This window comes from Mastigoproctus giganteus, chromosome 3 (assembly GCF_048544385.1).
Source record: "Mastigoproctus giganteus isolate SK-2022 chromosome 3, ASM4854438v1, whole genome shotgun sequence".
NCBI lineage: Eukaryota > Metazoa > Arthropoda > Arachnida > Uropygi > Thelyphonidae > Mastigoproctus > Mastigoproctus giganteus.
This window is the reverse complement of record NC_143577.1, coordinates 187,243,247-187,258,667: the sequence shown is the minus strand read 5'-3', so window position 1 is coordinate 187,258,667 and position 15,421 is coordinate 187,243,247. Positions and strand designations below refer to the sequence as shown.

The window sequence follows — 15,421 nt, the reverse complement described above, 5'->3', positions numbered from 1 at the left end:
AATGTATTCATATATCTAAATACAAAGAAGAAAACAAATCAGATCGGACACTTGTGTACCGGGTGCGAGAAAGTCTTAGATAACCCTGCTGTGATATCTGATGAATTGAATAAGTACTTCGCATCGAGTTTTATTGGCAAAAGATCTTCATGAAGTGGAGAGGCTGTGCGAGTGAAGCTGGAAGGCATGATAGCGTTATTGAAAATTCAGAAGATTATTTATTACAAAAAACTTCTGAGCCTAAAGATAAGTAAGGCTTCTTGAGTTGATGGCATATACCCAGTAATTTTGAGGAAGGCGGCCACAGAGTGCATTGAATCATTGAGGTTAATTATGAGGGCATCACTGCACTCAGATTCTTTTGGATTGGGGAAGTGCCAGCGTATCGCCAGTAGTCTGCGCGTGTAGCACAATAGTATCGTCACCGTCCTCCCCACACCGGGTGAAAAAGGCTCGGGTTTGAATCCCGTCGATGACGCGAGGAACTTTCATGGGCTTTTTTCACTCTGTGGCTGAGTTAGTCGGTCTCGGGCGTATATAGCAAGGTTATCCCCCGGAAAAAATGAGGCTTTTCACACAGCAAAACCAGACAAATACACCATTATTATTATGTCTATGGTGGCACCTAGACTTCCGTCTATCTCCACCTGAAAAACGAAATTTACGCAGAACCTCTGCAAAACTGGCCTGTATAGAAGGCCTCTATGCCACCGCGGAACAGCCGATACCTGGACAGTCGCCCTCCGATGGTCGTCCCCAGGCATGCATAACCGGGCATGGGTCCATTATTCTTGCAGTGCCTCATGCACTAACATCACGCACCCAATGGAAGTTGTGCTATACCTGTGGGTGCCAGCGATTCCGCTCCCAGGCTGCCCAAACCTGGAAGCCAGAAAAAAAAAAAAAATGAAAATAATAATAATAAAAAAATTATATATATATATATATATATATATATATATATATATATATATATAAGCAAATCGACCAGAGAACATACGTAATTTACAGACACAGTACATGTGAGTAGTTGAAAGATAATTTCCAGGTGCCCCTAATATAATATAATAGTATCACCAATACATAAAGGCGGTTTTAAGAGTGAACTTCCGAAATTACAGGCTGGTTAATCTGACTTCACTGGTAGGCAAAATCCTGCAGGCAATGATTAAGAGTGCAGTCCAGGGACATTTATATAGATTGTCTTTCTGAAGACAACTTGGTGTTTTTAAGGAAAAATCGTGTTGAACTAACCTAGTAAGTTGTTTTGACACAGTTGCTCATGAGCTGGTTGTAGTGAACAGTTTCGACATAGCTTATTTTGAATTTTAGCAAGGCATTTGACTCAGTCCCTCATGAGAGGTTACTGTATAGCTAGAACATATGATTAGTATCAAGATTATAAGATGGATCAGAGGTTAGCTGCAGGGTAGAAAGCAGATGGTTGTGATTAATGGGTATTCTTCAGATTGCTGTAACGTTAGAAGTGGAGTTCCCCAAAGATCGGTACTTGGATCACTTTTTTTTTTTTTTTTTTGGTAGTTGTTGGCGCATAGGCTTCTGTGGCCATAATGCACCTCCCAAGGTTTTTGCAGTACTTTGATCCAAGCCCGAGGCGGGAATCGAACCCGCGACCTTTGGGTTGCCAGGCAGGCACTTTACCCATCCGGCTAGCCCGGTCGGCCTTCGATCACTGTTTCTGATTGTCGTAAGCGACATCGATCTGCAAATTGATGCCAATTTGCAGATAATTTAAATATCGGAGGGTCGCTAATGATCAGTGCCAATCAGCGCTCTCTCAGGATGATTTGAACAGGATTCAGGAATGGTCAGAAAAATTGGCAGCTATTTTTAACAAATCAAAATGCAAGGCCTTACACTTGAAGAAAATAAATCCCCGAAATAACTTATATACACTTGGTGGGGTTGAATTAAAAACAGTAAAGAAAGAAAGGGATCTGGAAGTTATGATACGGGTGGATATGAAATTCTTTGAGAAATATAAACAGGCAGTGGAAAGCCCATCGATGAGTTATCGAACAATTGCGTGTAGAGATAGGGAGGTCATAATCCCACTGTATAAGGCAATGGTAAGAGCACACTTGGAACACTCTGTACAAAGGACCTCATCTAAGAAAAGACAGTGAATTTCTTTAAAGGATTCAAAGATGGGCAACTCGCATGTTAAGATCGGCAAAAGGGACCATACGAGCAAAGACTTCTATTATGTGGGCTACAGAGCTTGACACGTTATAGGGCATTTGATTGAGGGGTTAATGAAATGAATGAAAGCAAAATTTTCACTGTTCTAAATAATTCTAGAACTATGAGCCATAAATTTAAATTACAAGGGAAGAGGTTTAGACTAGATTGTTGAATGTTTCTTTTAGTCAGCGAGTTGTCTCCGCAGGTGGTTGAGGCTGGTAGTCTGAAGAAATTCAGACTACCAGCTCTACTAGATAGTTACCTGAGGTCTACTAGATAGTTACCTACTTGAGGAGGGACACACATAATTTGGCTATTTTATTATCTACTGTTTTGGCGATGCAGGAAAACCATGTGGCTTTCTTGCACTATATGGCTAATGCTAATAGCGAAGTTACAACTTTTAAAACTGATTCCGTATACCGCATGACAGCTCACATCGAATAACTTCTTTAGAGATGTTTTGTTTGGTCTGTCTAATGAGACCAGTTAGTCCTAAAAGGGTGTCATAGCAGGCTCATCTTTTAAACAAATGACCATTTAACCTTTTGGAGCGGCCATTTGTTTGAAAATAGTAGAATACAGTACTAGGACAACTCGTTGCAAAAGGAAGAAAAGGATGATCTGGGAGTTATATTCTAGTATGAAAATCAAGACCATTTCAATATCTATGTACCCTCGTGTGTAGCACAGTTGGTAGAATCACCGTCCTCTCCACATCGGATTGGAAAGAACTGCGTTCGAGTCTCATCGATGACGTGAGGAATTTTTATGGACCTATTGCACAACGTGGCTGAGTTAGTCGGTCTCAGACGAGAGTAGCATGGTCTTTTCTCTAGGAAACGTTTTTTTTTTTTTCCCCTGCAAGCAGCAACTAAGGCCAGTCAATATGGCCTTAGTCGCTGATGCTCCTAAAAAACCCTATTACAACACCAGCAATATCTTATGCGTTTTAAATCCTTCTGGCCGCAAGTGCCGGATTACTTTCTCAATATTTCCTGGTTTGTAAAAATATTTATTTGTTTATTATTATATATTTTTTTGTAAAGTTTGTCAAACTATTCCGGAATATAAGACTAATTTTGCAGGGCTTACTTTAGTTTAAAACTCGCTCGCGTTTAAACGCCTATAGTCGCATCGCAGTTAGTGATTATAATCACTATCCTCTCCCACTTTTGAAGAGGTGTAAGTTCGAATCCCGTCAGTGGCTACAGAAATTGGCTTGCTCCCCCCCCCCAAGTTATCTGAGTCACGTGGTCTCAGTCGTGGGTTGCACGGTTTTTCGTCCAGCAAACAGTAAACCGAATGAAGGAAAGCACTTACAGATACAATATGCAGAAATCTCATTGCTTTGGTGCGTAACACACACATGACGTCATTACTCGTATAGTGCTGTTGCATCGTACGAGGTGTTTCCAAAAAGTAAGATAACACTTTTTTTTTTCTTAATAATGGTGAAAGGGAATGAGATGAAACGCGGTGGACAGATAGACCCGTTAATAACGTTTAAAAAGACCGCCAGTGCAGTGTTGCGGTACTGTCGCCTCACAGCAGATTCCAGTTGCAAAATGGCCGCTACCGTGCGAGTATGGTCCAAAACAGGTGTTCGTGAAGTTATTCGCTTTTTGCAAGCAAAAGGATCTTCACCAAGTGACATTCACCGTGAACTGGTTGCTGTGTATGGCGAAAAGGTGATGACAAAGAATCAGGTGTGTTTTTGGTGCATTGAATTTAAAGCGGGCAGTGTTGACATTGAAGATCGGCTTCATGGCCACAGTGTTCAGGGATCGCCAAGGCGTTCTGTTGGTGGATTTCTTGCCGAAGGGAGGAACAATCAATTCACAGTTTTATTGTGCAACTTTGGAAAAACTGAAAGCCAACATTCGACGCAAACGACCAGGACTCCTGACAAGCAGCGTGATTTTGTTGCACGACAACGCAACTCCACACACTGCCCACATCACTCGTGAGTGGTTGCGCCGCAATCGTTGGGAAACTAGCATTGTCGCTGTTGTGGGTATTATTGCATCAGGCAATCATGTAACCAATCACTGCCTGCAATAAAGATATAATAAAGATATAAACTCTGTCACATCCCCCCCCACAGCCCAGGCTTAGCGCCTTCAGACTTCCATTTGTTCGGCCCTCTGAAAAATCACCTTTCAGGAAAGCATTTCACCATGGATGAGGAAGTTCATCAGGCGGTGCGATGTTGGTTACTGCGTGTGGGCACGGACTTCTTCAGTACTGGTATTGATAAACTGATCCATCGTTGGGACAAGTGCATCAATAAAACTGGAGACTTTGTGGAGAAGTAGTGCATGTTTACTTATTTCTTGGTGTGTAATTTCAACTTCGTATTATTAAAAATCATCGAGAGAAAAATGTGTTACTTTACTATTCGGAAACCCCTCGTAGTTGAGTTGGCCAGCTGGAAGAAATTCGTTAATATTAGATTATTAGATTCAAATTCTGTAGATTGTAATTTTCAGGGTTGCATGGCGCTCTCCCCTCGCCACCCAGAATCTCGGGTTTATCGTCCAGAAAATTTACCGAGGAATAAACGTGTTTACAGGCATAATATACTGACACCTCATAACCTTAGTTGCTTCGGCGCTTAACCCACACCTAGCCCAACATCATGGCAGAGGTGTTGCCGCTAACAGTGTATGCCATCGTTAGCTAGCTGGGTGACATCCCAACTCAAATGTGTTCAGGAGATTAGATCGACATCTGCTTGATATGGGAAGGGCATACTGTACTATGGGCAGATGCTTCGAAAATGTATTAAGGGGTACGTGAACAACCTTTTCGTAGCATCTGTCCATAGATCGCATAAGTCTAGATCATATAACTAATGGTACTTGGTCCTGACATTCATGACATTAAATTTTTGAATGACTCGTTAGTGGTAATGTTTATTTTAAACAACTGGTTGCTTAAACTGAATTTGAACTATTCTCTTGGGGCAATAAGCAATCCTAAATTTTTGTCCAAACATTAGCACTGACTGATTATGTATTTTTAAATTATTTTAGAGGAAAATTTTGATGGTAAGTACATGCCACTCATAATCTTGCTGAAAAGTCATTTTACAAAGATCAAAAATAGTTAGCATTTTGATGAAATTCCAGAGCATAATTCTTTTTAAGAGCAGGAAGAAAGGGTGAGCATCACGTTTTCCTTCTCAAATCTAGTCATATTACTCATGTCCTGTGAAAGTTAAATACTCCATTAAATTATGGTAAATTCTGTTATACTTTGCTGTTAAATCCTAAATAAACGAATACCTTTTCTGCATCTTAAATAAATAGCGAAAACATTTTTTTTTTTTTTTTTTGGCTTAATTTTTGTGTTATTTGCTAAGTGAAATGTTTGTATACATGGTTTGTAGGCTTTAATGCCTTTCTAAATCCTCTTACAGTGATAATTTTGGAAGTTCCTATTTATCCATTTTCATTTTTCTCGAAGTAAAAGCTGTCTTTCAAAGATTAATGAAACAGAAAGTGATTTGCTTACTTCACAGTTCTTTATACTGTTGCTACACGATTTTCTTTCGAAATCAGTTCACTGGATAAATAGGATTAATAAGATAATAAATGTCCTTTGGCATCTTTGCATACTGTGTAGGAATCTCTGTGGGTTTTCCTAGTATCTGTCGTGCATGACAAAGTAGTTTTAAAATTTGTCAGAGCTTAGTGTTGTCAGAAAGAGGAAAGCAAGTCTTAAATATGAACCCAACCAACCGAATCAGTTATCCTTTAAATATTAAAGAATATTTGGCGCTTCTCTCCACCTTAAAACAAATATATGAAACGGGAAAGATCTGTAAGCCGAGCAACGCTTAATCTAGCCTTCTATTAATATAGATCTTTAGCGGGTACAACGTATATACTTAAAATTTGGACCGTTTCGACAGTAAGTAAAGATTTCTTATCCCCCCCTACCCATTTTTTTAACTTAAAATTTAGATAAATTCGCATGTGCTTCTTCATATGAGAATAACTAGATATTTCTTTGGTAACCACAGTTCTATGCAAATTTTTGGAAAGTCTTATATACACTGAGTTATGACCACCCCTATGAAAACTGAATGCGACCCGTTGGACCACTGAGGTACGAGAGTGCGGAGTTAGTCGACCTACGTAGCATAGATAAGGAGTCAGTGGTTCAGTAGGTAGTAAAATTCCGAGTGTGATGGGTAAAAGGAGGGATTTATCGGACTTTGATAAAGGACAGATTATGGGTGCTCGACGAGCTGTTTCCTCGATTTCCCAAACGGCTGAACTGGTGGGGTGTTCGAGAGCCGCCGTAGTTAAAGTGTACCAGGACTGGCGTCAAAATGGTCAAACAACGACCCGACGGCAAAACTGCAAAGGTCAGCGAAAGGTTGATGTTAGAGGTGAGCGCCGGGTCCAACGACTCGTACATGCGCAGCACTGTTGAAGAGTTGCTTACCCAATACAACATGGGCCAACCCGGAACAATATCTGGTATGACCATGCGTCGCACGTATGAGCTATATCAGCAGCCCTACGGCATCTTCTCCTAACCAAGGTTCATCGGCGTAAAAGACTCTCCTGGTGCAAAGAGCATGCCAGTTGAACGTTAGAAGACGAAGAAGGTGTGCCGGTCGGATGAGTCACGTTTTTTACTCCACACCGTGGATGGTCGTGTACGGATTTGGCGTCAACAACATGAGGCTCTTGATCTATCACGCATGGTATCAAAAATTCAGGCTAGCAGAGGCAGTTGTATGGTGTGGGACATGTTTCACTGGCAGGAACTTGGACCCCTGGTACATGTGGAACAACGTATGAGTGGTCTCCGCTATCGTCAACTGCTTGCTGACTGTGTATAACCCGCTATGTTGCACTTTTTCCCGAATGGCGATGGCATCTAGCAGTTGTTGTGATGGTTTGAGGAACACAGTTCTGACTTCCAGCATATCGATTGGCCTCCGAACTTCACCGATATCAATCCCATAGAGCAGTGGTCTCAAACTCAAATTGCATGCGGGCCGAATGCACGATCTGAAAGCAGCTGACGGGCCGTACGTTAGTTTGTCTCCCTCTATATAGCAATATGAACTGCGCAGCTGTGCATCCAGCTAATCAACTAGTGACTGACTCAAGGAAAATATATATCAGAAGTACCAACTCAATAGAAAAAATCGGAAACACCAGAATACTCAAGCGCCACCAACTGTCGGCTGGCGAACTAAATTTACTGATTGTATCGACGTGGGAAGTTCTCCCACCTTACCCCAGTCATGTGGCCTGGCATACAAGCATACAGTGACAAAGACAAAGCCCCAACCTATTCATTCTATCTCTTTTTCCTTCAATAGCAGTCGCGCACATAAGCTCAGTCCATATCTCTATGTCTCTAAAATTATAAGCACCGTATTTACAACAAATACATAATTGAAATGTATTCGCGGGCCGTGTAAAATTGCTTCAGGGGCCGGATGCGCCCCGCGGGCCGCCAGTTTCAGACCACTGCCATAGAGCACTTGTGGGACACTATGGAAAGGCATATCAGGCGTCTGGATACACCAATCACCTCCATACCTGCATTGCTGACCGCATTACATACAGCTTGGTTGGCCATACCTCTAGAACGCTTCCGACATCTTGTTGAATCAATGCAACGTCGGATAGCTGCTGTACTGACGGCAAAAGGAGGACCTACGAAGTATTAGGTAGGTGGTCATAATTCAGTGATCACTCAGTGTATATTTATTTATAAATAAATAATAATGACCACTTGATCCAGGGGTAGATGATGAATGACGCTCGTATATGGCTGCTCTAAAATTGCCAAGGAAAAGATGCAAGCTTTTACGTATGCTCAACCCGTAGCGGTAGGGCCGTGCTAATATGGAAGCAACTGCATCAAGTCGCCGGCCCTCAAGGGTTTTAGCAAAGTGAATAGTATCAGCACGACCTTGTTATGTAGTGGGGAAGCGTCAAAATGAATACAGTATTACTAACTTTATGTAAATGGGAGGGGTGGCATTAGACAATTGTATCGAGTATAAAAATCTATCACGATTTCTCACCTGATTAATAATTTGACTTCATTATTTAGGCAGATTACTAATTTAAAAAAATGCATTGTTCTCGGTGCGATTTTTCTCTCCCAGAGCAGTTCCAAGTTGAAGTTAGTCATTTAAAGTTAAAATACTCACGATAAATGGCCATTTATCCGTTTTCATTTTCCTCGGAAGTAAAAGCGGTCTATCAAAGATTAATGAAACAGGAAGTGTTTCGCTTGCTTACTAAACAAAGATAAATAGCCGTCTCCATCGTCTTATACACGTATTTATACATGAATAATAAGGACCATGTGACCCCGGTGTAGCGTTTTGTATTAAAAAAAATTATGCAACTTCCTTTCAGACAGATGAAAAAGAAAGATATAAATCTTTCTTCTGTAACTAGCTTTAAATTGTTTAGCTTAATTTAGTTTTATCCCGTACGCACTTCTTTAGGTCATAGGTAAATTTTTTAGCTTTTGTAGGTGAATTTTTTAAGTCAGTTTACTCAAGAAGCATATATATAAACACACCCTCTTAGTTTTAATGCTTTAAAGAGAAATAAATAAATAATTAATTATACTCCATCGTGATACTAGGTCAGAAGAGTTAGATGATGATGAGGATAATAATAATATATTCTTGATATACTGTACTGTATTAGTAGTTGTGTTGCTCATAGAGGATTATAGTAGTTATGTATATCCCATCACTAACTGAGTATAACGCTATATATATGCAATATAATTATCAGGATAGTGACTCTAATTACTCTCTCTCTCAGTGAAATTTTCTAGGGACACAAAGCTGCGCGCTAAAGCAATAATCTGTATGATGAATGGGTGGTAACTGCCATCCACAAGCTGACTCCCGTAGGTAGAATAAACAGGTCGAAATTGAAAGAGTTATGTAAATAGGTCAAGTTCTATGAGACGTTGATTTATGTAGGAATATCCAAAAGTTTTAAGCATTTCAAACAGTCCTGGTGACACAAAAGGCAATCTTATATGGAACAGCAGTGCTGACAACATCAGCTCAGACAGACCAAAGTAGTGATGAAGAATAACTGAGAAGCGTGACTAGCAGTTTTCAACACCTATATTCGAAGCTAAATATCAGAATGCGCCTGTTAAATAAATATAATTATATTAATTAATATTTTAAAATTAATTATATTATTAATGCAAAAAATAATTACTATTATATTGTTATCTGTAAAATGGTATATTTTTATAACAAAAAGAGGCTTGTATAATAATTAATTTACTTGTGTATGTATTCTATGGTGGGATTGCTCCTGGAACATTAGTTCAACTCCGCCAAGTCATTCTGTATAAATACAGATCACTGTAAAGGCCGGATGTAGTTATGGTGTGTGTCTGCGTTGATGCAGTGTAGATTGTGTTGTTCGTGTTGTCATCCAGCCACTTTTCTACCAAGGGGGTGACAATCCCAAAGATCTCAAGCTGCCAACCCTAGCACTCAATCATGCCATGAGGCGGTGGGCCGAGAACTACTAAATCATTATTGGATTTCATTTAGCGAGATAAAACATCCACTGATGGAAGTGCAATATCGGTGTGTGTAATCCTGTGCCGCTGACAGCCCGAGTCAGCTGCACCAGTAAAGAATCCCTCCCACAAAGGAAGGGACCAACAAGAGAATTCCTGCCACCAGAAAAATAAAAAAACTGGAAGCCAGGAAAAATCCTTTCCCCGACGGGACTATAATTAATAAATAATAAGTAACTTTAATTATTAATAAATAATTAATTTTAATAAACATTTAAAAATAATGAAAAATTGAAAGAAATTGATCTAGTTAACAATTTTCACATGTTTAAAATAAATTATAGATCAAGCTAGTTTAAGTTTTTAACTCCTTTCTGCATCCACAATTAATCTGTGGCTCAGGTTACAGTCGCCATACTTTAGTTATTCCGTTCATTAAACCATACAATTTACCTCCTACAAACAGCCATAAGAGCAATGAATACCAATTCTATTAGATATAAAATCAATATCAATACTATTAGATATAAAACAAATAAATAAGAAAAACAATTACAATATACGTAGCCAGTTATTTTTTCCCGTTCTTTTTGTTTAAAATATGATATTGGTCAGCTGTTGAAGTTTCTTGAAAGTGGTACAGTTCCTAGAGTGAAACAGAAAAGTAATTATCACGTTTAATTGCCTGATGTCTGTATTGGAACAGGTATCATCTGCTCATTTTTGAATAATGAAGTTGTAATGCAGCACAGCCAAGATGTAGCAACCGTGGATTAAATATACTGCATTGTAACGCATAATATTTATTTTACTCAGTTGAAGAAAGGGGGTCTCATCGTGTGACAACAAAATGCCAGTGAATTACGTTACTAATCACATCACAAATTCATATATAACTGTTAGTTACATCACAAAATATAAAAAAGTTAAAAGATATAAAAGGAGTGTCATGCACCGAATACAATGATAAATATAACTTCGTATAGATAGCTAAATTTCAGTAAGTCTATAAAACCAAAAACACTAAAGGTATCACAGATCTTATGATACAGGAACGCCAACAAAATTACAGGAGTATGAGTTCTAATTGATCACCGTACTCTTTTAGACGTTCTGTTACTGGTTTTCCTTCTCCAAAGTGTACATGTTTTGTTGGACCTCTCTTCTATACTTCCTGTCCTTACACACATGAAATGAAAATGATGCTTACCTTATTAGAAGACAAGTAGTGTTTGGATGTCGTATATGCAGCGTATTTGTAGTGGTTGTCTGTATATTTTTTAAATATTAAAATCTTTAGAAATTTTTAATTAGTAGTTTGTTTTAGGAATATTTTCGTGGAGTTTCAGTCCTATTCCATTTTGTTCTATACTTTTTTGCTTAGATCAAATTTCCTTTTCTAAGGAAGGTTTTTTTCCCTTTACATGGAAGTAACAAGTTGAATGATTCTTCCCATCAGCAGGGCTGGATTTCCCATTATGCACCACAGGCACAGTGCCTAGGGCCTACGAAGGAAAGGAAAAAAAAAAAAAAAAGTTTTCGAGAACCATTCCTACGCATGATATTTGCAATCGACTCTAGGAGCTTCAATTCAATAGTCGCTCCTTCAATTGAGATGGTTAATCATTTATTATAATTGAAACTTTAGTCATTAATTGACGTGATTCGCAGTCAAAGTGATAAAATAGAAGAAACATTTCTTCCCCCCCCCTTTAGCACATTTCGGAATAAAAGTGCCTAGTACCTACGAACACAAAAATCCAACCCTACCCATCAGTATGAAATAACATCTTATATGATATTTACGCTGTTGTATTAATAGAATATTAATCACCAGGTATTAGTTAAGGCGATCAGCGCACCAGATTTACTATATTAAAGTATATACCACCATGGGGTCTTATAATTACGAACAAAAGTTTCCTGGACATGTGTAAGGCGCTTTTGTTTTTTCTTTGCTACCTGTTTTTTTGACCACATGGGGTGTATCTTTAGTGGCGTTGTTTCCAAGGGTTTGCATGTTTGTTACCATAACACGTGTGGCTCGCACACATCGTTCTGTTTCATCATAGTAGTTTCTCCTTCCTATCTGAACAGGTCGATTGTATAAAACGGCATAAAGTGCTTATTATCGGAAACGTCCGCCCGCCTGCGGCGCCTATTTGGCGCTAAAGAATGAGGGGGCGTTCCTCCGTAGCCGGCACGTTGACACGAGGTGACATGCGCGCGCTCCATGGTGTACTTCTTACAGCTGGTTGGATTGAAGCAGATGGCAAACGGCTGTTGCATAGGTGTACGCTTATGATTTCTGTGGAAACCGCTGGCGTCGCTGTTAGCGCTCTGTGCCAGTGTTCAAAGCGCACGTGGGAGTTCGTTGTTGTTGGACGCTTAGTGAGATTTTGCAGGATAAAGTTGTATCCAGGTAAGCACGAGTTACCCGTCACGTAGGTTAAATCTTTCATCTGAGAAGCTTGAAGTGAATGACTGACTTGCGGACTCTTGCTGATTTCACTTCCTTCTTTCTTAAGATAAACCAGATAGGAATAATAAATTGCTTTCCTTTATACAAATTGTTATAGACACTCCCCGCTCTCTATATTTGGTAGAAAGTTGGTAATAATTCAGAATTTTCTTTTCATGCGTGAAAGAAAAAATAAATCGGCGAGGGAGTGACTGACATTTTGACATATGGACGAACACACTCTAACACCAAGCACTTACTGCCTGTACCTCTGACGGTAAATTCATTTTTAACTTTCCCGAAAAGTTGCTTCCTCACCAGCAGTTAGAAGTGTACGCGTCTCATGATTTTAAATTGTTTTTACTGAAACTTAGTTTTGTGTGGGGCAGGCTTTAAGTTGAAACAGAGCATCGGTTGATTGCCTGTTGCGTACCATACTGTTAGCTCTTCATCTGCCCGTAAGTATTCTTTAATCTTTTATCCCTTGCTGTATCCAGGTAAGATATTATATTTTTATATCGAATCGAGAACACTTTAGTATTTAGAAATGTGATGTTCATATATTTGATTTGATTTTATGCCCTATCATATATATATATATATTTTTTTTTTTTTTTTTTTTTTGGAAACTGTATGTATAGTTTCCAAGTATTTATAGAAACTACGGTTTATAAGAAGGCTAAATTAAAACGCATGGTTTACGAATTGATGTTATAAGGAGATTTTTTTTTTAAGTCATCAGTTTTCATCGAAAACCACAAGCATTTTGTTATATATTTATATTCATGGGCGTAATGATGCCCGATGCGATAATATGTTATATTTTATAGTAAAATATAACATATTTATTATTTTTTTTAACCAGCTGATATATTTGTCCAAATATTTTTGCATCGTAAAAATCCTAGTGAAAGAAGTATAAGTAATTAATAATTTACATTTATTTCTTTTTATTTTGGTATTTATTATAATTCGCTTGAAATTAATTGAAAGGAAAGAAGGAACATTAGAAAGTAATTTATCATCGCGTTTCCCTTTATATAACTTATTTTTCCATTATTTTTAAATTAATCTTTAATTAATTTAATGGAACCGCTTCTTTCTACGAAGAACAGCATTTCGATTATTAACATCTATATTTAAGTATATTTTATTATTGTAAATTATTAAAAAGCAATTATTATTAATAATAATACTTAATGATGTAGTATTTTAGGATAGTATTATTAATGTGCTTTAACTGCATAAAAACATCTCCAGAATGGAGATGTTTTATCCATCTCCAGGTGGTGACGGAGAGAAAGCGAGAGAGAGAAATCCTGGAGGAGAAGAAATTAAATTCATGTCTAAATATCTTATTGAATATAGTCTTTTAAATCAGTTTGCTTTTTTGTATTTAATAAGAATTTGAGTACATTTCAAAAAGACGTAGTTCTCAGAATTTCTTAAACTTCATTGTTACTTTCAATTATGTAAATATTTTCAAAAGTAATTTAGTGCTGAAAATATCTTTAGATGTTTTATAATATATTTCCTACTATTATTAATGACATTAACATAAAAGAAGAATATCCTGGAACTTTTTAGGTTATGATAAAAATCGGGGAGGTATCCACCCCAGCTAGGCCTTTTTTTGTAGAGAGAAACAGGAATCTTTTGGAAGCGTATACCTTCTCGAACATTTATTGAAGATTCAATTTCTTTTTTCAAAGAACTTTACAAAGAGAAAGAAAAGCAAATAAAACAACCAAAAATTAGTTTTCTAGAAAAATGAGGCTTCAGGATCAGAGTCCCTGCAGAAAATATTGGTAATTTTTATTTATTTATTTATAGCTTCATTGCAGTTTATGAAGTACATGAAGTTTATACTAAGGAGAAAAACAGATGGCAACTCGGAATCACAAATTATGCAGGAGAGAGTGCAAGCGTACATGGAGTGAGGGGAGGGTCTTACTGTCAGATTTTTTTCTCTTTACCACTATTTTTATAGTTTATTAAAATGCTAAAAATGATTTTAAAGGGTATTTCTGCTTTTAAAAAAACACTGGGAAGCATTAATGCATTATTGTGTGTCTACCTTGTTTATCAATACATTTATGTAATTCTTTACAACTCATATTTATTGTGGTAAAAATGATGTATCCTGCTGTTGGGGAAAGCCTGTTTTCTGCCTTTTTCAGCCCCTTATCACACAAAAAGTGCTTTTTGCAAAGATATTCTTTTCAGATGTACAAATAGAAGAAAATCAGGAGGAGCCACATCCGAGCTATTACAGGATAAGGCAAAACTCTCCACCATAGGTCTGCAAATTTCATCGTAGTCATATGGGCAGTGTGTAGTTGGTATTATCATGGTGTCTTGTTAGAGCCTTTGTTTTTTGTTTTATAGCCCTATTGTGCTTATCGTGCCCTATATAGTGTTGGACAATATCTTTCTTTATTTATAGTTTAAACTTGCTCTAAAAATCAACCGAAATTGGGCTTTCTCTCTTCAAAAACAGTATCCATTTTTTCTGGTGATCTGGCAATTCGTTCTTTTTTTCTTAACTGTAGATGTGTGTTTTCCCATAGACTAATGTTTAGAATAAAAGTCATGATAAAGAATTTCAATTTAATTTCTCTTGTTTAAGCTTGGGTGCCCATTTGTAGCATATTTCATATAATGTAATATATATAAAATGATTAATACACTTCTCTCTGAACGTCCATCATTGCATGTGTGGTTATTGTCCGTCTTTTTGAATGATTTCATCTAAAACCTTGTGTTTTCTGTAGTACTCAAAGACTTTGTGGCCTTCCGCTCCTTGGCTGGTCACAAATGTCTGTGATTCCTTCTCTAAACGTGCAAACCATCTATAAATATTGCTCATATTAGTGTCTTTTTTTGTATACCTACTTCAATTTTTCATGAAAAGGAAATTTTTCATTCCTTTTCACTTGAAAAGGAATCTATCACAGGTTTGTGGAAACGGACATCATTTGACCGTCCATATCTTCAGATATGTAATAGACAGTAACTTTATTTTAGCATGTTTGTCTTATGTGTAGTATGAATAATAAAACTTCATGTTGCCAACTCAGTTACAAAAACATTTGTCCCCCAAGAGAAATTTCTTACATAACTACCCTACGGCATCATTCCAAGGATATCCAATTGAAAGCTTCCCAACAAGTAGCTCCAAAATCAGTGTCTTTGAATTTGGTA

The 15,421-nt window shown here is 37.7% G+C and overlaps 1 protein-coding gene across 1 annotated transcript in view; it reads left to right on the top strand.

The window, feature by feature from the left end:
* The first annotated feature begins 12,146 nt into the window (after window positions 1–12,146).
* LOC150088471 (uncharacterized) overlaps window positions 12,147–15,421 on the top strand; it is a 410,148-nt gene continuing 406,873 nt past the window's right edge. The window contains exon 1 of the mRNA XM_090369533.1: window positions 12,147–12,178. The gene's annotated coding sequence lies outside the window, so the exon portion shown is untranslated. The remainder of the gene's footprint in view (window positions 12,179–15,421) is intronic.